The sequence below is a fragment of the Motacilla alba genome, chromosome 4A, assembly GCF_015832195.1.
Source record: "Motacilla alba alba isolate MOTALB_02 chromosome 4A, Motacilla_alba_V1.0_pri, whole genome shotgun sequence".
NCBI lineage: Eukaryota > Metazoa > Chordata > Aves > Passeriformes > Motacillidae > Motacilla > Motacilla alba.
In genome coordinates, this window is record NC_052045.1 from 12,180,376 (window position 1) to 12,204,557 (window position 24,182).

The 24,182-nt window shown below is 45.2% G+C and overlaps 1 protein-coding gene across 8 annotated transcripts in view; it reads right to left on the reverse strand.

Moving 5' to 3' along the window:
* The window catches only part of PASD1 (PAS domain containing repressor 1), a 103,929-nt gene that overhangs the window by 33,946 nt on the left and 45,801 nt on the right, over positions 1 to 24,182 (reverse strand). The window contains exon 1 of one of the 8 annotated variants that reach the window (XM_038164462.1): positions 22,043 to 22,341. The exons of 2 other annotated variants lie outside the window; for them this stretch is intronic. The gene's annotated coding sequence lies outside the window, so the exon portion shown is untranslated. 5 more of the 8 variants (XM_038164465.1, XM_038164463.1, XM_038164464.1 and 2 more) reach the window with 5 other exon arrangements.

Here is a 24,182-nt window from a genome sequence, read left to right on the forward strand (position 1 = left end):
TAAGTTCAGAGATACACAGGTATAAAGAAAAGTGTTTTTAAAGCAATGGGTTAAGTTATTAAAAAATGCTTGTGGATACACAGAAAGATCTATCAAAATTTTTCAGGGAAAGTTCTTAGTGTGCAGACTTGACCATGCAAAAATTCAGCTAAAGAAAAGGATTTTTCCCAAACTTGGCATGCAAAGCATTATTTTATAGAAGCTGTATTTTATGGAAACTTTGCCCACAGGTTGTCTAACAACTGAAAGCTCCCAGGAAGCCTGGTGGGCTTTCTGCCTCATTAGAATGGTTGGCCTCCCACCCAGCTGGAACAGCAGCAAGCTGAGGGAAGTCTTGGTTCACCAAGAGTGTCAACAGTGCAGCTAATGCTCACTGAGCCCAAACTGGGAAATGAAGCCTGAGTTCTCCAGTCTCCAGGAGGAGCTCACTCTGCTGCAGTACAGCAGATGTGAGCTGCCAGGGACAGAGGAATGAGGCTTCCTAATGAAAGTGAGCAATGCCCTTAGCCAACACCAGACTTGGAGGAGCTCACAGAAAAAAATATCCATAAAAGAATTCACAGACCCGACCACAGAGAGCAGCTTTTTGCATGATGCAGCAGGACGATGAGCAAGAAAAAGTCTTAGCAGAAGACACCTAAGGACAAAATAATCTTAACTGGATTAAGCACTTCAGGACTGCATTTAGCTAAGTGCTTTTTGTCTTGTTATAAGACAGAGCTAAATATAGTAACCAGAATACTTAAGAATAGTTTCATAAGGGTTGTATACATTCCTCAGCCAGCTAAGACACTTAGCACTACTGACAGCAGTATGTCTGCAGGTTAAGAGTATTTTAAATAGATCCAGATAGAATCTCTTTGACCTTAACTGCATTAACCAGAGGGATCAAAATTTATTTATTGCCTCCTGAAAATACCCTTCTGTAACACTTTCAGAGAGGAATTCCTGAATCCTGAGGGCAGGTAAAGAGGAAACTTGTCAGTGCTGCTGGCATCGTTTCTCACCCCACCTGCAACAGGTGAGGATCAGCTTTCTCACAAAGCAATGCACATCCATCACCACTTAATGCCCTCTGTAAAGGGAAATTATTTTTTCCTTCCTTTGTACAGGGAATCTCAAAAAGCACTCAGAGCATTTTAAGGGTACATTATATTTCAGACTTTTCAAATATCACAGCATTTGAAGTTGTTTCCAGGGTTACAGAAGGGGTAATGTAGCCAAATGACAGCCTCAACAAGACAAATGGACTTTGCAGTCAACAACTAATAGTTAAAGCATTAGTCCATGCTATCTGCTATATTCTGGCACATGTTTTACTGAAGAAAGAGCAGCAGAGGGAATTTTCTGTTTCACAGAACTATCTGACTTCAGAAGCTATCTAAAACTGCAAACCTGTGAGTAAAGAAAATGGTTTTTTTGTTTACTTGCTGCAAACCATCAAAATATTAACATTACCTTAGGATAATTCTTAATGAAACAGTCAGACTTGTGTCCTGAAACCAACAGTTCCTATGTCCCAGCAGTTCCAGAATGTTTCATTATAGGTTAAATTTTAGTTATTTGGTTATGTCACTCATGGCAAGGCAAAGATATTTCTATGAGAGATGCCCATTTCTTTGTGATCAGCAATGAATAAAGCTTCCATCCATCACCTAAAAGTGTCCCTGAACCCAGATGATTTGATTGCTTTTCCCAGCTATAACAACTGGTCTAATGAAAAACATTCTCAATGCATAGAAGCTTTGTTCAGTTTGTATTTGAGTTTTCATAGAATTTTGCATTAAAGTAACATATGGCAGTAAGGGAGTCTTCAAATCTATACCACAGGAAACACCTTAATTATGGAAATGTGCTGTGATAATAATTTTCACAGACTTTGCATGCAATGAATTCATCAGAGAGCCCTCAATTACAAGATGCAGCACTTTGTGGCACGATGCAGTCACAAATAAGAGAGATAACACATTCTCCAGCAATAGAATTTACATGTCAGTATGCCAATGTTTCATTATTCTTGAGGCAACAGGAGGGCATAACTGTGTTTGGCAGCAAAACAGCAGGTTTCATTTTTAAAAGGCAGAATTTAACCTCTTCAGTAAAGAGGTGGTTCAACTATAAGATGCTTATGTAGATGGCATTTGAAAAACCAAGCAGTGTGGCTGAGTCCCCATGGTTGTTTAGCACAGGAAGGATCAGCATCTCTGCCGATGCCCAGCAGCCCTGAAGCCCTGCTGCCAGTGCTGTGCCACTCACCCCGTGCTCCCCGCCATCCTCTGTCACACAGAGACAGATGTTTGCCCCAGTGTCACAGAGTGGGCGAGAGCAGCAGCAGCAGCTCAGCTGAGCTGTGGCATTCCCATCTGCCAGAGCACCCCCCAGGGCACGGCCTCACCACTGCTGTGCCACAGCCCAGCATGGAGGCATCACACAGAAACACAAAGACTGAACCAGGTGTGGCAAAGGAGTTGCCTATCTGTGTTACTTGATCTGCTTGCTTAATTTTTTCTGCCTCTACTTCACCCTCTCCTTTCCTTGCCATGCCTTGCCTTCTGTTGCTCTTCACTCTTTTCTGCCCTTCCCTCCTGTGCTTAACATCCCCTGGATCCCAATTCACAGAATTGGGTCACTTTTGAATATGGTTCCTCTCCATCTTGCTGTTTCTTATATCACCTGCCTTCATCTTTCCACTGCTTTTTCTTCTCCATGTTCCTCACTTTCTTTGTCTCAAAGGAGAAAAAAAGTACAATGATCTCAGTTTTGACAATCCCCCAGCCCGTTCACTGGGGGACCTTGGCTAGCCCAGTCTGAGGCACACATGCCTGACAGGCTCCCTTTAGGGACACACTGCCTGAGGAATCAAGCTGGGGATCTGATGGCTTTTGGCTCCAATGACACCTCTGTCCAGCTCCAGGAGCACTGGGTCCTCTCCTGCCTGACAGCTCCCAGTCCCAGTTTCAGACCTTCTTTGGAGGAACTGGGACCTCTCTCAGGTCAGTGGGAGAGCTGAGCAGCTCCAAGCTTCACACAAGCAGCACTGTACACCCCCAGGGTGGCTGAGGGAAGTGCTCCAGCCCAGCACAGCCGTCCACAGCAGCAGCACACTCTGCAGCTCCCTGGGGCTGCTGTGACTGTACCGAATTCTCACAACATCTTGGTTTGCTAGAACGTGGGTGATGGCGGTCAGTGGGGAGGGAACCAAGTGTTCTGTGTTTCCCCTTTGTTACCTGCCACAAGTGGACTTTTTGTGCTCCTATTGTAACTGTTGCATCCCAAAGCACTTATTTATCTGCAGCATACTCTGCCCTGGTCTATCGAGCTCTAAATTCAGCTTGTTACCTGTGACAGATTTACCACTGCATTCATTATAGCAGTAATAGTTTCAGACAGAAGCTAAAAAGTGTCCAAAGAAAACGGATTTTACAAAACAATTACACCATAAAAAAGGCTGTAATGAAGCACTGTGATTCAGCACAAAAGTGAAATGAAAGATACAGGAACAATGGCGGTGTGTTGGTGTTTTTTTTTGGGTTTTTTGGTTAGGTTTGTTTTGTTTTGGTTTGGTTTTGGTTTTAACCAATACATGATGTTTCTGCAAAACGAGAAGTGGAAAAGGATTAAAAACTGACAGATACTTGAAAAGATTATTACTGGAACATTTTGTTCTCCAGGATTTTTGTCAGATCTTGGAGAAAATAGCTGTCCGAGTTTGCTCTGTTCTAGCAAATTGCTGAACCTTGCAGGGTAAAGACACAACATTGTAGAATATTATTCAAAATGTCTCTGGGGTTTCTGTAACAAGAAGAACAAGCATCTAATTAATTCTACCAATTTGTCTAATGGCCCCTTAAAATTCCCGAAACATGACAAAAAGCAGAAAGCTGATTCACAACCCTAAGAAATACAAAATTGTACTTTTAGCACAAGCAAAATAATATTTCTTCTGCAGTCTTGGGTAGATACCTGTGTTCATTAGTTGCCATTCAGTTACTACAGGAAAGGTAAATAAATATATGTTGTGATATGAAATGATGATATCCAACCTAGAAACAATTCTTTACCATACCTGACTCAGACAAAGAGCCAAATAATCCTCAAATAATAACATGATTCTCCCTCATGTAGCATGAGAGCAAAGGTAGTTGTTCACAGTCAATCCTTCAGCAGCAGTTGAGATTGTGTATTTTCAGGGCAAGAACATTGAAAGTGCATGGTCAAAAGTCTTTTGAAAGGAATGTTCTCCAAAACTTATAGCTCTTAAAGCTCTGTTTCTGTTTCTGGCTAATCCAAATGATGCAAATGCATGTGTGTGGGGGTGAGTGCATAAACACATATTTTACTTCAGAGCAATTTGCAAAAAATACTGAGAGCAGTTTCTACCAGGAAAGCAGTGGTGACATTCAGGATGAGTGCTGCAGTGCTCACCTCCTGGTCTTGGGAGTTAAGTAACCATTGCTGCTGGCTGCATGGGAAGGGAGGTGAGCAGAGAGCCCTTACTCCTGCCTCAGGTCACTTCCTATCATATTCCCTTTTCTGGCAAATCACAAAGGTGTGGGGGGTGTGGGGAGGTTAACCCAATAAATTTCAGCAATGAAAACAGTGACTTAACAAGCTAAAATAATTCCTCCCAAGCTATTGATTCTCCAGCTTAGAAAATTACACCATCTGATCACAAAACTGGTGTTGAAATTCTGGCTCATTTCAGGGTTTCATTCAGTTTTAACACTACCAGAGCCAACCAGCAAAGGTCAGTTTTTAAAGAAGCCAGCACTCTGCTCTGTTGGCAGGGTTATCTTCTGCAGAACTGCCTGCCAAGTTGGTGCTGGGCACCCTGACCCCTCCTGCTCCATTTTCAGGGAGTGCCAGCTGGAGCAGGGATCACCAGACTCCCTGGAGGTGCTGTGCATTGCTCCCACCAAGAGGACACAGCTCGCATCACCTGCACTGGTGGCATTAACTGAGGTCACTGGGTCCTTTCTCGGTTTTGGATTTTGTTTTGGCAACAAGGTAGATACGAGGACAAACATGTCAAAGCTGCCTGTTTGGATGCATCACCCTGAAATCTCTCTTGTAATTCTTCTTCTATTTACTATGGGTGAAACTCATCCTAAGCAGAGAGCTACATGAAGTCTATGTGTCATTAAACTGCCTACCTTTATGGCTTGAGCTCTCCCTGTCCACAGAATAAATGTAATCATTAGACAACAAAGAAAATCAGTGATTTAATTAAACTAAATACCTTTTCCTCTACTTTTCTAAGAGAACACTCCCAGCAACTACCAGTTCATTGAAAGAGGCAATAAGAGCATTCATGTCCTTAACTGTTCTCTTTTTCTCCTCAAAAAATACATTTTTTGCATTGTTTCTTCTTTGCCTTTCTCTATCTTGTATATAAAATGCATTTCAGATGCTCGAGGATGGTACAGATAAGGAGATGAGCACTTGTGCCTTGTGTTTGCTTGTGCTGGAGGTTGAACTCATATTGCAAAAATAAAATGTAAGGCCTGAGGGGCTGCTTGCTCTGCACAGTAAAATCAGGGGCCTTCAACTGAAGTGGGTCCTAGGTGGTTTCAGGACCATGCTGCAGAAGTGCTCTGCTCCAGTGGGGCAAAACCACTGTGCATGACTTGGCTTCATGATGCATCTACTCCCAGTCTGCAGGACCAGCAGATGGTAGGAGCTATTTGTGGACTGCAGGATTTTCTTTCAAAAGTGTCTTCTGTCTACAAGCATTACTCCCTGGCCATCACTCTACAAGTGTGCTTCAGCTGATTTTAAAGCCTGACAGCAGCCACAGTCGCCAGGAGTCAGGGTGCAGCCATGGAAGTGATGCACTTGCCACCCCTGAAGGCAGGAATAGTCCAACAGCTCCCAGCCCTGCTCAGGAGAGGAGCTTGATACAACCAGGGCTCTTCCACTGTCTGAGCAGATGTTTAGCAGAACTGCTCCACACCTGCACAACAGGTCTGGCCCTCTCTGGCATGCTTGGACTGACTGTGGGTGACACAAATCAGAGTCTGTTAGAAGCACACAGCTTGCTACACCTGCATCACCCTGACTGTGATCAATCCTATGGCTCTGGATCCCCCTTCCAAGAAAGGGCAATTCAGCTGCTCCTCTGCTGCTGTTGGGAGCAGGTGGGAAGGCAGCTGGATGGGCTGGATGCTGCACAGTCAGTCTGCAGACAGCCAGCCACCTTTGGCCCCATCATTTCTGCACTTCCTTAGGTCTGCTTGGTCCTCTGCACACTCCTGGGAGCCTTCAGCTGGTGAACTCTGGGAAGTTTGGTTCTTGTTCAGCATCCTTTGATTTCTACTGAACAATGTCTACTTTTCTGACTCTTTGCAAGCAGCTTGCTGCCATCCTTTCTCCTGTCTAATGCTTTTACCTCAGGAAGTCTCAGCACACTGTACAAACAAAGTCATCCATCCTTGTTGTACAAATGAGGAAACAGGGGCACACATTTTACTTCTGTCTCCTTTTTACAAGTGTCCCAGTTTTGGGAAGCTGAATTTGAAACAGTGAATGCAGTTACAGCCCAATTTTCAGAAATGCTGAAATCCAGCATAAGCACCTACAAATACTGAACATTTTGGAAAAACCCGACCTAAATCATTGACCCAAGGTCATGCAGCAGAGTTAAGAAGTGAATCCAGATGTCCTGATGATTAGCTCTGTCTACTGGCATTCAGCCAAGTCTTCCCTCCTAAAATAAGCTTCCTGAAGCATCTAAGACTATAGTCTTAGAACTCCCCATAACACCCAGCACTGGTAAGACCTGATTTTCATATGAAGAAGGGTGAGGAAAAACCTAGTTCATTATTTTTTCCTCAAGTGATCACTGAATGACCAATGAAAGGGCAGCTCAGAGTCATTTGAGCTCAAACTTCTTCCTATAAATAAAAAAAGGAAGATTCTTCTCCCTTTTTGAACAACATGAAGAAAAAAATGTTCTGCCTCATTAATTCTAGACCTGAGTAATTACATCTGCCCTGTGTTGCAATCTGTTTCCCATGTGTATCACCAACCTGGAATTTCTGGAACTCAATACATAAGGAAGCTATTCAATAAAAGGAAATACTACGACAAAAGGATTAGAGATAGGACTGAACCAGACTGAAAGACTCCCTATATCAGAGAAGAATCCAGTTCCTTATCCAGAGTTCAAGTTTTCAATTTTGACCGGTATCTCAAACCAAACACTGCAAAAACAACAGATCTCCCAGAGCCAGACCACCTCTCACCTCTGGTTCAGGGGCAGAAGAAAAGAGAGCACAAGTTGAGGAGACCTGTGTGGTATTGCAGCAGAAGTGGAACAGCACTATCTGTCTGTACAGTTTAACTGCTTGGCAGAATAAAATAAAACAGAATATTTCAGTTGGAAGGGACCTACAATGACCAGCTAGTCCATCTGCCTGACCAGAGCTGACCAAAAGTTAAAGTATGGCTTTATGGGCACTGTCCAAATGCCTCCTAAATGCTGTCAGGCTTGGGAAATTGACAATTCCTCTCCAGGAAGCCTGTTTCAGTTTTTGACCACCTTCTCCTTAAAGAAAGGCTTCCCAATGTCCAGTTTATGTAAAAGACTTGTGAGAGAATAATAAGGAGCTTTAGTAGTAAAAATTCAAAGTCTTCCCTGCAAGCTCAGTTATATCTACTTATCCATTAAATGAATATCAAAGGATTCACTGCAGCTGAGTTAACTGACCTCATTTTCCATCTTTGGCTTCATGCATTCAAGTTCAAGCATAAGAAACATCCTTACCCTCTTGGTGTTTAATTCTAGAGCATTTCAGGTATAATCTGTACCTAACTCAAAAGGCATTTAAACAAAGCCCTTAGATTTCCAAAATTTGTCTTATCCTCATTTGGCTCCCAGAATTTCAGCTGCTTTCCTTAACTGATCTGCTCGCATCTGCGCTCCAGCTGAGCCACGTTCATGCCCCGCTGACCTGACCACTGCCATCTCTGTAATCTTGTAGCTGAGAATAACCAGCAACGCACTCAGTCCCTGTAAGCATCAAGAGCCTTTCAAGAAGGAGGAGGCAGAGAAGGGCCAGCCTTTATATAACAGGGAAAAGTAGGATTTCACAGAAAAAACATTGTTCAGCTAAGGTGAGTAATGGGAGCTGCACGGCTGAAGTGCCCTGGTCCAGCTCCCCTGGGCGATGTGGGCTGGAGGTGTCAGCACCTTGCAGGATTACTCTCTGCAATGGCAGCTGGCAGATATTTTTCTAATAGAGAGCACAGCAACATCGTTCACACTCATCTGATTCTATTTGCTGCTGTTCCTATTCAAACTCAGCTAATCCGATCAAGTTATTTCTTGGCCTGTGCCTTAAAGCTGAGTAAGTAAACACCTTTCATAAGGCCTGAGCCCACTTCTTTCAAGTGCATGATTAAGGGCTAGACTTGAGCATTACTGTGAGAAAACCTACTACATTACTTGCAATTCCCCAAATCACTCACGGGGTCATGAAGTGGCACTTTCCATCCAGTGTTTCAGTCCTTGCATTACAAATATATTATACAGTCGCAAAGGGGCACCAACACCAAATACCCATCTGTGTTTCAGCTGCCCTGGAGAACGGCTCTTTGAGCTGAGAATAGCTCACAATGGCACCACTTAGAGACTGTGATGCAAAATATTTTCTGTGGCTACCAGACCTTCTCCACAGATGTCTCCTCTTGTTTACTATGAAGAAGGCAGATGATAAATATAGTCAGCAAATGTATTTTGGACAAAGTCATACTCATTTGTAGTATTTGCAATAAGTAACACTAGAAGACTTATGCAGCAGAAAAGATGTTGGCCCAACTGTAATTCCTTCTCTGGTACACCAAGGATGAACTCTTGAAGTTTACAAGTTTTTTTCAAGAAGAATTGTTGCTGCTTATGCTGGTACTGCTAATAATATAACTGAGCTTGATAATAATATAACTGAGGTATTTTCTCCTTTTTTTTTAAAACACCCCCACACTCTTGTCTTTCTCTTCTCTGAGGCACTTTTAACTTCTCATCCAATATTCCCTATTGCAGTATCTTGCCCACATCACTTCTCAACTAGCTCCTTAAAAGATGGTTATTTGTTTTGAAAGCTTCAGGAATAAAGGAATATTTAAACAATTAACTGCAATCATACTCATCATCCAGCATGGTACCATAGATATGCACTAGAAATATAATGAGAAAGTAAAACTTTCCTTCAGGAAGAAGAAAAGAGAGGATAAACATCCACAGATCTCTCTCTCATTACTTTCTTATCGTTTTTAGACCGCAAATATGTCAGTCACTGGAACACTTTCATACTAGGTCATTATTGTTACACATATTATGCACAAAGACCCAAGGCCTCATTCTGTCATAGATAAGCTATTCACACACATCCTTTTTTCCCCCTTACAGTTTTATTTGCATGGCTGGCTGGATAATCAGTCATAATAACAAAATATGACTCAGCATGGCTGAATGTCCAATTCACTTTGGGGATTTTCTTGGAGTTTTTTTGGGGTTTTTTTAACTATTGAAGACCAGAAAAGATGTGTCCCTCCCAGATAATGTTAATGTAAAAAAGATTTGATTAAACACAGAGGTCAGGGGAAGGGGAATAGATCAAACAGCAACATTTTTACTGCCGTGCCCTCAAAGAGGCTCTGGCCTCTTCAGCAGCTCTGGCCATGCTGTAGGGTGCAGGGTCCCTTGCTCCCCACTGCAGCATGGACAGGGGGATTGCTCCCAAAATCCCCTCCTCAGGGTGGAGGGAGGATGCAGGACAGAGAACTGGTCACGTTCCTCAAGGATGGGCATCCTTGATATTAAGGACATATGTGCTTTTCTGGACATCTAAATTCTGTCTGTGGGTTATTACAATTGTGCAAGCATGCAGAATATTGTAAAATATGATTTATTTCACATCTGCAATAGTCCAGTACTAAGAATCCTCCTAGTATCAGCCAAAATCAACACTCCAGTATGACACTAAATGAAATACGTGGGCCCCTCTCTCTCACAGGATAACTCTCCTCTACTTAAGTTAGTTAATGGCAGTAGCAGTGGGCACTGCCATCCTGCTGAGCAATCCTTGCTGTATGAATGTGACTGACAAAGATGGTGAATCTGAATGTTTGACACCTCTGGTCCCTGGTTTTCAAGTAAGAGACTAGCTCAGCAGAAAAGGCTGCAGTGTGAGAACATATTTCACCTGGGACAGAGTGAAAATAGCATTCAGAGCTTGGCCCTCCATTCAGACAGATCCATGACAGATCCATTGGCATATGTCTCTATTTTTAACCATCTGTGTAATTCTTGGGTGAAAGAAGCAGGATGTATTTGTGTCTTCCAGAATTAGGGTAAACATGAGTTTTTAACCTGGGGCTTTCCTGACTAAAGCACCTTAAATAGCATATACTAATAATGCCTGTTACTGTATTTAACAGAACAAAATTAGGCTGGCTGAGAAAATCCACATTAAAGTCAGCTGATGAAAGGAGTCACATTGTAATGTGCAGGCATAAAAATCACATGGAGCTTATTTCTGTGATAATCTGACTATGGAAGACCACCAAGACCAGCAAGATTCCTGACAAACATCTACACAGGAGCATGAAGCCAGCAGCAGAAGTTAAAAATGCCCATGACCTTTAGCTGGCAGTCCCAGTTTCCTCAGAATTCCACACCACGTTTGAGAGGTAAACATCATCTGTACTCCCAGCCTCCTTCCTTAGTGCACTGCTTACGTGCACATCTGCTAAAAATCACAAGCAAACTACACAGCAGTTTAACTGAAACTCAAACAGGGAAAACATTCAATTAGGCAGAGAGAAAAGCTAACTTCCTCCTTCCTTTCCTTCCTCTCAGCAGCCTTTCTGCAAGAGATCAGTACTGAAACTCTTATCGACTTCGAAACTGGTATTACACCCGCCCTGATTTAATGTCTAAGGTTCCTCCAATTTAATTTGGTTTTAACAAGTTAGAAGTGCAAAACAAGCAAGAAGTTAAAGCTGTGTCACTCATTATTGCTTACGTAGAGCAAGCCTCCAAAGAGCCAGCAGAGATGTGAGGCAGCCACTGCCCGAAGGAGCATGGAGCACCTGATCCTGGCTCAGCCACCACAGTGGCTGTGCTCACCACCACAGCTTGGCACCAGCTGCAAAAGCTGAGGCAGAGGATGGGTGCTCAGGCTGTCATCTTCCTCTCAAAGCCAGAATTTACTCTGGTGCCATGAACATCTCCCAGTGGCAGGATCTCCAGCTTTGTGCTCATCCCGAGGACGAGTGCTGCATGGTTACCAGGGTTAGGGATGTTAAGGATTGTGTTTCTCCCCCTCTACTCTGCCCTCATGAGAGCCCACCTGGAGTTCTGCATCCAGCTCTGGGGTGTTCAGCACAAGAAAGATGTGGACCTACTGCAGGAAGTCCAGAGAAGGGGCCACAAAAATGATGAGAGGGCTGGGACACCTCTGCTGTGGAGACAGGCTGAGAGAGCTGGGGTTCTTCAGCCTGGAGAAGAGATGCCTCTGGGGAGACCTCACTGTGGCATTCAAAGACTAAAAGGAGCTTATAAAAAAAGAGGGAGAGATACTTTTTACATAGGTAGATATTTATATGAAAAGGGGGAATGGTTTTAAACTGAGATTAGATTTAAGATTCGATTTTAGGAGGGAATCCTTCACGGTGAGGGTGGTGAAGCCCTGGCACAGTTTGCCCAGAAAGGCTGTGGATACCCATCCCTGGAAGTGTTCAAGGCCAGGTTGGGTGTGGCCCTGAGCAACCAGTGGTGGAAGGTGTCCCTGCCATAGCAGAGGGGTTGGAATCAGATGATCTTTAAGGTCCCTTCCAGCCCAAACCTTTCAATGCTTCTTTTTGGCTGTCTTCAAATTGAGCCCCTGGTTCAGATCAGAGCTGCCACAAAATGTAATCCGAAGTACCTAAGCTTATTTCTTCTACACTGAAGTTAAAATGAATAAGAAATCAAGTACAGTGCCACAAAATGCTTCTCTTCAGCCTCAGAAGCTTGTTTACCATTGCTGTAGTAGCTGAACTGCTGAATGAAATATTTACAACTATTCATGCAATCAAACTCATTTTCCTTAGGAAATAACTGATTAGGTGTCTCACATCTGTTCCTGACAATGATTTAAGCCTCTGCTGATCCCTAGCTAGACCTGACATGAATGTTAATGTTTTAGAAACCATCATTCTCAAAGGAGGGTGATAACAGACTCTCTGGGTCTGGTGGTGCTGTACTGCAATGGGGAAGCTCTGCTGCATCTGCAGCTGAAGGATGACACAACCAGCCCACAGTTTTCTCTAACCCTGGGCTTGGGGAGCCTGGCAAGAGACAGAAGCTAGAGCAGAGCTCAATGCAGAATTAGCTTGAGAATTATCTTCCTATCCCTGTCAGAAGTTTTTAATATCTCCCAGATGCTTGCTTCCTTTATGCAGAGTAGCAATCCTGCTCCTCCACTCTCCAGCACTGTGTGCCATCCTTTCACCAATGGTTCCCCATCAGGGCCCTTTGATGGAAGCTGCTGCAAGTGCTGCAAGGTTGTGAGAAAAATCAGCTGCTAATAAAGCTGATTGACATTATACCCTCACAAAGCATGATGTTCATGTCAGGAAAGACAAAAATTAATTCCAAATTTTTTCTCAAATAAAAGCAAAGACTCCAATGACAGAAGAATTGGTCTCTACTACTCCTTCTGGTAGGGGATAACTGGGCTTTCTAAGTTCTGACAAGAGCAACCAGGCCAGAAGAAAACTTTTGGCAACACTTATCAAGTATTACCTCAAGGTCAAGGGACTAAAAACCAAGTGAAATAAATGAATGTTTGCCTGCCAGTGACCTTGTAGAGCTGTAATTCAAATAGAAATGAAGTCTATGTAAGTGTCTGAAGAGTAATCTCTAAAGCAGTCAGAAATGCTGCATAAAAGTAGATTTCAAACACAATCCAAAGAAGATTAAACTGGCAATTCATCTCTCTTAGGACTTCTATACATCATAAATAGGCATTATGCCTCCTATGTAAAGCAGCCCATTATCTGATTTATTCACCAATATCTCTTCTTATTCAAACAATTCAAACCAGACTATATTAGAAAATCCCAGAAAAATTTCCTCAGCACTGCAATTTTTGAAATAAGTTGATGATTTATATTTATAAAATTTTACTTACTGTACAACTAAATTCATGTTTGTTAATATAATACACTTTCTCTAAGGACAGTTTAAAAGAAAAATGCTATTCCAGCTGGATCATTTATTAATATTCACATGCTTTCCTTCAAAAAAAAAAATCACAACACAGAAGCTGTTCTTGTTGGCATTAGTCTTTTTTCATCCCCCAAGTGAAAACAGAAATTCTGCTCTAGTCACAACAGCGTACTACCAACAAACTCATCATTCTAACACTTCAGACTCCATTTGAACACCCCCTGCCCTTTTAGCTATGACTATATCCAATATAAGGAATTCAGGTCCAGATTCAAAACATGTACCCTGGATAAGACAAAACTCTATGACTCAGCCTCAGTTCAGGTTTACAAATGGCTTAGTGGCAATTTTAGTCCATTTTTTTGCAATTATTCTTCTCCCATCTTATCCCAAAAATCCAATGGATTTTTGCCCTTTCAAGACAATACACCAGGCTTATTGTAGAATCATATACACTTTCCTTCTAACAACCTTCTTCTGGGAGTCTCTCCTTCCATACTCTGAGTTATTTCCAGAAAGTTGAAAAACAGAATTGCAGAAATTTTTTTTCACTCAAAATAATTTTCAGCAAGGCTTCCTGAGTTGTACAACCTTCCCCAAATAATGGACTTCAGCTCCAGTCCAGTGAGACACAGACACCAGGAGGTCTTGCTGTTGAAAGGCAAAGTCCCATGAGGTGTGAGGATGGCTCAGATAAGGAAGTGCTTTCTCAGAAGCCCATGCTGCAGCAGGATGAGCAATAGGAATGGTCTGCCCCAGGACTGGCACCAAAGGCCAGCGTAAGCTCCCTGTGCAATCACACAGCTGCACATCACTGCTGCGTGTGGGAGGTTAACCCCAGAGTTTATGATGGAAAGAAAATACAGTAACTCGCTTTTCCTATGTTGACACATTGTCTCCACTAATGAGAAGGCTCAGCCCTCTGCATAAGCAAAATTAAACAGAAAATGTAGGTGTCAAGATTAGCACAAAGAGTTTGTTTTATTAATACTTCCTGCTGTGCCCTTTCCACGGAAAGCCTGCTCCAAAAGGAAGCCATTAGAATTATTCAAGAGTAAAAGCAAACTATTAATACTCATCTTTAATATATACATCAGTAGCGGAGTCAACCCAAGTTCCACCTTTTTGTCTCATGTGAGTCATTTAACACACACACTTAATACATCACTTAATAAAATTTGATTGGAAGCAGTTTGATCAGAGTGAATGTTTTTAAGTTACTGTAAATTGAGCCAGTGTACATTGCACTCAGAGACAGGACAAACAGGTTTATGGTCAAACTTCCTCGGAAAGGGGTGTAACCCTCCCCAGCTATTAGAGCCTCCCTAATTGCTGCCTTTGCTGTGACAAGCCAACAGTGGACCAAACACACAGCATCCTCCTCTCTACATAAACACCTATTTGCAGTTTGTGCAGCAGAGCTTTGAACAGCCTAAAACCAAGGACTGACTCCTATTTTTCTCTTCAGCTGATACTCTGGGAGAGCTCCCCACAAAGAAGCTGGTGGAAGTTCAACCTTTGTCATCATCAGGGCCAGGGGTTTATCTCATCCCCTTCAGATAAAGCCTCTGCATTGGCTTGAAGATCTTCCTATAATGCTTCCATATCTATGCAAAATACCTATCAGCAATGGGAGCTCTTATCAGCTCATCTATTGCTCATTAATTACCCCACAAAATGGTTTACTTAGTATGTTGTTTATGATCAAAACTTTATTGTCCAGAAGCAATGCACTGCACTGTGCTCTGCATTAAACCAAGATTAAAGTAGGCTGAGCCCAGAAAAGAACTAACAAACTTTATTAATTTCTTTTAAGCATGTGTGTATGTGTGTGTTTGTGGGCTGAACAGATGAAGCAAGAGAGGAGATTAGCATTTTTATAGATATGATTCCTGCCATTGCTACATACTCGACAATCTTGCCTAGGCTTGGGCACTTTGTAAACAAGAATAAACACACCTACAAATATCTTTGCATTTATCTATTAGTCAATCAGTCAATCTGCCTATAACTGACACTCAACAAAGCACCTCACATTTACTTATAGGTGAGGGGGAACACCTCGATGATCCTTCCAACCCAGAATATTCCACAATCATGGGGAGGCAGAGGCCCAGTGGAGGTCTCTGCTGAGCCGTGATGCTGCCCAAAGAGGGGTGAAGCCTCTGCCAGGAGCCAGGGCACAGAGAACAGCACAGGTACAAGTGCAGGTTCCACACAGCAGCCAGCCAAAACCTGGGAACTCAGTGTAAAACTGAAAACACATTTCTATTTCACACAACAGGTGCCTGCAGAGCAGCCCTGAAGAACTGAGGTCCCAGAAGCCGATGGAAGGTGATGTGCAGGTGGCAGAGCCCTGCACGCCATGGGAGAGTGGTGCAGGAAAGACCAAATCCTTTGCAGCCCCTGCCTGCTGTCACACCAGGTGACAGGGATCCAGCAGGAGGGTGGTACAGTTGCCCCAGTCTGTGAGCTCTGCAAAGATCAGGTAGCAAGTGTGTTGAAGGCAGTTGTCAGCCAGGGTCACCTTTTTGATCGGCCCCAGAACATGTGTGTGGCCCACAAACCACCCGATGCTCACCTTCCACCACCTGCAACAGGAGCCCAGCTCCAATGCCCAGGTGTGTGTATTTGTGTGCGTTTGTGTGTGTGCAGCAGTCCTCCAGAGTCCGAGCTCCAAGGCCTGGCTCTGCCTCCCCCCTCTCCCCCAAACAAAGATGTTTTGCAGCGCTCTCCACGGCAATGTTTAGCGAGCCGCTCGGTTACCATAGCGTTATGCACTAGAGGAATGTCGACAAATTAATCAATTGTATAATTGTGTTTGCCTAAGAATACAAGTCAGTCCGATGATTCAATGCATTTCAACAGCTCCATGGAGTTTGGTTAACATACTTCCTCTTCTACCCAGTGTTACCCTCATCAGCGCTGACGTTTTTCAATATTTCAATTTCCCTTTACAGGCACATTGGCAGGTAGGCGATCTCTGCTGCAGGCTAAGTTGAGCTGTTTTCCTCCTTCCTTGCCTGCTTCATTTCTGTCTTGTTTTATCTACTTCCTTCTCTCTTTCTTGCAAGAATATGGACATCATCCATTCAACTTTACACTAACCACACTGTGTTTTTAAAGTTACTAATTCATCACTAATGGTCATTTCTTTCTTCTAGATTTTATTCTGCATGATTTAGAGAACTGTACTCTGATCAGCACCAGAGCAGAGCTGATACTAAGTCCAGGTTCCCGACTTACTTTAGGAATATCAGGTTAAAAGGGAACACCAACCCAGCACTCCAGTCTTGGAAAACAATGCTGGAAAACAACAACATCTGTTCAACCTGCCAACAGGCACCAGAAGCCCGAGAGCACATCCTCACATCATACAGTAAACTTATGATTCACATAAGAAGCATGTAAGATTAAACTGTTCAGGGACACAGCAAAGAGCAGGTGAAGATCACTGCCAGCATTGCAAGACCATGGAGCCACACAGAGTTCATTTACACCAGCAACAGATCCCAGAAAATACACCATGAAATATAATATGGTTACTGGCAACACAGTCTGAAGGAAAAATGTCTCTGGCCCAAAATCTTATGAACAGGTTGAACCAGGGAGCATGCCAGAAAAATCTGAAGTCAATTGTGCCTGTCTAATGCTACAAGGAATCTGCACTGTACATTTTCAATGGCTAGTGTTGAGAGGAACTCAGATGTGGGCGAAAAAAGATTCAAACCTGCAGCAACAGAGAATAATATTTCTTGCCTCATCCCCCAAGAAAACAGCAGAAGACTTGATACATGGGGTTAAAAATGTAAACAAACAAGATTCATTCTCCTTTCAAGCATACATTAGAAATATGACTACACTGCAGAGCAAAGAACTAATTCTGCAAATGTTATTTCCTATCTCCAGGAACTCTCTAATTTAATTGTATAACCTCTTTCATAAGATTATCAAGATCTATCTCAAAACTACCCTAATTGAAAGACTCTTACGCAACTTCAATCCTTGGGTAGATAAAGCTTTCTTCTAATTCTCCACCCAAATTTATTCATGACCAATTTAGAAAATTTGACCTAGTGCAGATGCTATCTTTTAGATTATTTTTTCCTGCCCTCTTGCTATATAGTGCCAATTGTGTATAAAATACCCCCATATAGCCTGTCCCTTCACTAGTTCACCTGGCCAGAGCTAAAGAGATGATGCTCTTTAACCTCACTTTGTATAACAGATGGTCTGTTTGTGTAACCACATCTCTAACCCTCCTACCACTGGAATGTAACGTTTTCTTGGCGGGGGTGTCTGCAACTATGCAAAACATCAGTAAACCACTCCAAAAACATCGTGGAGCTCTCGTATTGACACCCTGGAATGATCTGTACAATGATCGTTATCACATTTCCCTGAATTTCTCACATTCTTTTCCTTTGGTATCCAAAGATGTCAGTGGTCCCCTTCCCAGCTGTATCTCAGTGCTTGCTCCCAGGTATCTTCTGAGCAGCCAGTACCTCCACATCTCTCCCTTTCTGTCATGGACAACTGATGAGCTCCTGTTTCACAGTGGAAATTCTTGTTACTGGTCTCCATGCTTATGACTTTACTTGACTTTGCATTCAGCACTATTAAATGCCATTTTACGTCTATCACTCCCAATCAACAAAGTCATCTAAATACCTTTCATGTGATAATCTGACCCTCCTCTGTACTGACAATTCCTCCCAAGTTTTTGTCATCCCACACAGCTCCTGGGCACACACCCACACCCTGCACACAGGTCAGAGTGGATCCATTCAACAGGCCCAAGCCTGGTCCCAAGGGAGCAGCACCACCAATCTCCCTCCATCCTGATGACTTTCTCTGAGTACCTCTTTCCATTTAGAGAACTTTATTTGCACGCAATGGTTGTATCTTCTCTTTGGCCACGTTCTTTTCTACCTTTCAATTCTTGTCTTGAACCACCATCTTCATTTTAAGCCATAACATCCTGTGGGGCATGGCATCACATATTTGGCTTTAGATAAATGACATTCCTACCCTACCCCATCTAAACAATCTGTGATATGAAAAAGATGTTAGATTAGTCTAGCACAATCCATCTTTGATAAAATCTTGTTGTAATTTAGCCTGCTTCCTCATTATTTCCATGCCTAATTATTCTTTCCTACAAAATACGTCATAAGATGCTGGGTACTGTTGTGTTCAAACCAGCTGGCCTAACATTTCCTGCATTGCTTTTTTATTTTCTGACTCTCTAGGGACTCCCTGTAAAGGACACGAATGCTTGCCCTCTTCTGCATATCAAGAGCCATGGGAGAGCCTTGCTGCAAGCTATGCAAGCCTTGAGCCACTGCTTTCAGTATTCCAGGACTGGGATTATTGGCACCTCTTCATTTGTCTCACCAAGATATTTAAGCTTTGCCTGTTTTCCCTGGGTTTTTTTTGAAACCTTTGCTATGAATAGCTTTCACTTGCCGGCAGATTTGTCAGTAATTACACTCTGTTCCAGATTCTACAGAAGGTTCTGCTTTCATGAAAAAGTTGTGTCATTATTTAGAGACATCAGTTCCCCTTCCAGTTTAGGCACGTCTAATTTCGGTTCTGTGCAAATTGACTAAGTGGAGGTTTTGGTTGAACCCAAATAAGCTCATTTGAACCAAAATAAGAATGTCCATACACAAGGTCACATCAGGTTAATCAAATCACTTTAAAAACAGACTTAAACTAAATTGGTGTAATTTCCCCATGTAGACAAGGCCAAAGACAATAAAGGAATATGAAATAGGTCAAAGTCTCTCATTAATTGCACACACCTTTGTGGTTTCACTGAATTTGGTGATTCTGAGGCTGGGCAGATGTGCAGCCAGCAAGCCCAGCTGTGCACAGAGCTCTTGTTGGGGCCTGCCACCACCTCAGCCTCCCTTAAATCTGGGCTTAAGTGAGATTGGAATAACAATAAGCAGGGTCTTGAAGGACTTTTCTACAGGGACATTGCTCCTTCAGCTTATGGGCCACAGGGCATATAGGCCATACACTTTTGGTCACCAAAGTAGCAGTGAAACAAGGCAAAAAACCAGATTGGCATCAGCCTGGGCTGAGGATGGGACAGAGCTGGTGGAGCTACAGCCAGGAAAGCTGATCACCAGGGCCATTCTGGTGGGCACAGAGCTGCTACTGCAGAAGAGCATGGTCCCAGCTGAGCCGGGACTCACTCGAAGGAAGGGTGCCGTGCAGGTCCTAACAAATAAACACAGTTGTTTACCTGCCTGATTCCCCTGGCAGAGATTTGTGACTGAAGTAGTAGAGAGGTCTATCATTTCAATAATACCAGAAAGCATTGGTTCACACTGTTTTGGTGTTTGTAAGTTTTACTGTTCTGTTTAAAGCCATATTATTGCACCAGGATCTGTAACTGTTCCAGTACAAGCCCGAATTCAGTTATTCTGATATAGGCACACAGCTTATTTCTCCAGTCTTGAAAGAATGATCTATGCTGGCATTAAAACCTTTGTACCACTACATGTGAATCTTGGGAAGTTGAGTAATTTAGGACAAAACAAAGCAACTTCTGTTCACAGACAAGCCCTGGCTCCAAACTGTAAAGACGTTCTACCAATATTTTGATACTACTAATGAGAGAAGTTGGATTTGACATCAGTATCTCTGCAATGTAATGCCACTTCCTCTATCGTGAAATTTTAATTATGAACTACTCATTTGCTAATTTTAATCTTTAACTCTGAGCTATTTTTGTGTACTTGATGTATGTCTCCAACCAGAAAAATAATTCAATACAGATATAGTCTCAGTGGCTAAAACCCAGGAACCATCACATATCTTACTGAAGTTTGCAGTTTATAAACACATTTAAAACAAATTTAACTTTTTCCTCTAAATCAATTAATTGTAATCCACAACTTGGAACAATCAGGATAAGTGAGGAGCAAGCAACCACTCCTAAAGCCATGTTCATTTTTCCTATTACCTCTTCCAGAAAAATTCTAAAAATTTGGTACTACACATGTTTAGCCCAAGAGATATGAATGCCTCCCTTCTGCACAAATTTCAACTTTTGGCTTTCTCTGGAGCTTCCTGTTCTCATTAGTGCCTGCTGCATTTGTCAGGGCTCCATCAGCCGCAGAGTCCCGAGTGCAGTTGTTCTGGTCCTCCCTGGTGCAGCGCTGACACGCTGGCTTACTCTGATTAACACATTACAGGAGAATGATCTACTTTTTTTTTTTTTTTTAATTTAAATACAGTTTCTAAAAACCCAAAATCCAAATGTATTTTTCTGACTGAATAACTATGGTGAGGGACTGCAGCCTGGGAAGTTTATAAAAATTACACAAATTTCCAACTAAAACACCACATTGTCAGACGTTCAGTACCAGGGCTGCACACTGCGTACTCTCAAAAGTGTCTGCTGCTTCAAACAACATCCGTCAGATCTGTGAGGACTGTGAAGCCTACACATCAAACCCATGAAGAGCTAGCTGTCTCTTTAAGCCAAATTCGCATTTCTAGAGCTAGGGATTAGCCAGCAGTGATCCAGCAAAATAAGGACAGGGGAGCACCAGCATTCTGCGCAAAAATGAAGGAAGTGACTCCTAAGATTTTCTCACGTATACACCAGAAAGTCTAATCCCGCTAGTGAAATCAGCACCACAGCTTCCACTGCACACAGCAAAATAAACTTCAGCTAATAAATAGCCCTACCCTCCCCAGGCAGGTAAGGCATGGGGCATTTCAACAGCTTTGATTTCAGAGGCATTATTTCCTGAGCCACCCCCCGGCTGAAGGGGACAACTTCATCCACGGATCAGGGGTACTTGGCACTTGGGTGCCAGTTCTGTCTCCGAAAAGGGACTGACGGGCTGGACTTCTCCAAAATCCACTGAGCAGGGACCTGCTCCTGCCTTCGGGGACTGTGGTACTTCTCAAAGGACTACAGCTCTCCAAACCGCGTGCAACACCTCACTGATGAATCACACAGGGCTCAGCTCCGACCTGTGCTTCCAGTGCGAGCGACCCAGAGCAATCACTTCACAATTTCTGCCACTAAGGACCAAGGCGTGGAGTTATCATTCACAAATCCGTGGCTGAAACGTGTGAGGGACTTTCAAAGCCTTCTTAATTCCCCACTTATAATGTGAACATTCTGTAAAATCAAATGACACAACAGCCCTGGTGGGAAGAATGACTTTTTAACCTGGATTTTAGATGCTATCTTTAGGTGCAAGACTCATTTCGGAGGTTTTTCTCCAGCCTATTTCAGTCAAATACATTCCATGAACGACGAACTTCCAAGACAGAGCGAGAAGCCTGCGATCAGACCCATTTCAGCCTCCTGAAAATCAGCTTCCCTCAATCCCAAATCACTGCAGCTCTCAGCTCCGCTCAGCCCGTGGCTACTCCCGAGCGGCTCCGTGCGCCGAGGTCCGTGGGCGCTGAGGGACGGGGATGCCGGTGCCCGGCTTCGGGATGCGCCGCGCTCCTGCATCCCGGTGCCGGAGTCCCCTTCCCGCCTGCCCTCTACAGCAAGAGCCCCCCGGACACCCTGCGCTGCGTCCTGTGCCCGTCTTGACGGCACACGGCTTTTTAAAGGAAAAAACAGAGGACTTGCGGCCGTCACTTTTCCTTTTCAGAACTTACCTGGGACAGTCCTGGCAGCGTCCGACGAAGGAAGGGCGGAGCGGCGAGTGCCGCGTACCGGCCCTGCAGCGGGGGCTTTTCCCAGGCTGGCCCCGGTCCCCACGGGCTGCAAGTGCGGGGACGCTCCCTCCCTCCCGCACGCCTCCCCCCGGCAGGGTTCGCGGCCCCCGCGGCCGTACGTACCGTCTAGGAAGATGCGCGTCCCGGAGTCGCTCTCAGTGCCATGCCCAGCCCCGGCGCGGCGCCCCCCCGGCGACAGGGGTTACCGCTCGCCGCGGGGTCCCGCTGCCCGGCGGTGACATGGCATGAGCGCGGGCAGGGCGGGGGCAGTGCCGGCGATGCGCGGCGCGGGGGTGGGCGCACGGGGGGCGCGGGCTGCGGGCAGCCGCGGCGGGACTTGTGAAACTCGGCTGTGGCGGCGGCCGGTTGTGTAACGCGGCGGGCTGGGCCCGGCCCCCGGCACTGCACAGGCGCGCTGCTTCCCCGCCCCGCCGCCACCGGCACCCGCCGCCGGCACCCGCGGGCAGAGCGCGGGGCGGAGCGGAGCGGAGCGCCCCGCACGGGAGGAGCGCACGGGAGGAGCAGCGCACCTCCGCGGGCGCGGGGCCCGGACGGGGCCGGGCAGGTGGCGCGGGCAGCGGCGGTGTCGTGCGCCGGGAGGAACCGGCGGAAAGTAGGTCACCGCCGCCGATGCGCGGGTACCGGCCGCGGGGCGGCCGCGGAGCCCTGCCGGGACCGGCCCGTCCTCCCTCCGTGCGGAGCGAGGCCCGGCCCCGGCTGCCCCGGCGGACCCCGCAGCCGTTCTGCGCTCCCCGCCGAAGCGCGGCACCGGCTCCCTGCGCAGCACGAGCTGTGCCCTGACGGGATTAGTCATCCCGTACCGTGAGTCACCCGTTTAACATTTGCCGCTTCCTTCCTCAAAGGTTTTTTGTTTTTTTTTAATTCCCTTTCTCCAATGTAACTGTTTACCCTCCTCTCCAAGGACCGCGGGCAGCTCCTTTCCCCTGCCCGTGAGTGCAGCCGTGCGCGGCTGCGGGCGCGGAGCCGCAGCCGGCGGCGGGAGCAGCGGGGTCCCGCCTGCGCTGCCGCGGTGTCGCCGGACAGTCGTGCCATGCGGTCCTGCCCATCGCCAGAGTGTGGTTTATGCTCCTCTTGTATCTGGAAGCAGTAGGTACCAAAGCTGGGGCATTAAGACTGTTCTGAAGTCTCTTCCTCTCCCTTCTCAAGGCACTGCCGGGTGGGACCAGCGCTGCGGTGGGAAACCACTGGTTGACGCCACAGCTGGGACGGCTTGGGAGAACATCGCTGAGTCCCTAACTCCGGCCCCGGGCTACTCCAAGCAGCTTCCAAAACTGAGTACACTCCCTTACCAGCAAGTTAATTTTTTGGGGTCCTTTTTCCCCCTCTCCACTTCAGCTCCTCTTGGAAAGCAGTTCCTTCACCTATGCAATGCTGGGAGACCTTCTCCCTCTGGGAGCACGTTACTGCCTAGTAGCCCTTTCCCACAGCTGGCATTCTCACCACTGGCTTTCTTTGCTCAGCCAAAATCCCTGTTCCTCTCCCAGCCCTCGTTCTGCAGGAGGAAAGGGCAAGCACACAGGCAGCCTGCATGGCCCTATCCCCACACGTGCCAGTGCCCCAGAGCACAGCATGGGGGACAAAAGCAGAACCCACAAACAGGACAGTGGACAAAAGACTTTGCTATGAGGCTATGAGGTTTTTAATATGAACCTGATGCCAGTGAGGAAAGGGAAGTGACGTTACAGCAGTAACCCTGAGGAACTTCATCTGTTATTGATGAGGACAAGTGAAAGGGCGCCTTTGCACACAGTTAATATTTCTTATTTACTTTGCTACTGGAGGCAAAGAAAATAGCTTGGTTGCGCTGCCTGCCACAAGTGGCAAATCTCTTTTTCTCACTTAGAGTGGGTTTTTGAGGCACGCGGCCCCGTCATGCGAAACACAGCAACCCTTCCCTCATTCATGTGGTAAAAATCCGTCCTGCTCGCTTTCAGGCAAGATCCAACAGATATCAAATGCAGCGTTCCTCTGCACTTTTACTTGGATTAAGGTGTGCCTCTGCAGCCCGCAGTGCAGCCCTGTCCAGCAGTGGCCATCACTGCTGGACATGCAGATACACATTTGGGGAAGTAGATGAGGAATGATGAGAACATTGAACTCTGTGGCTGAGGCACTTTAAGATTCAGCACCCACAGACAGATGGGTGGGAAGCACAGGCAGGCAGGATGTGGCCCTGAAGACGCTGTGGTAGGTTTCCCCTCAAGGTACAAGTGCCACAGCCATTGCCCTGAGCTGTGCTAGC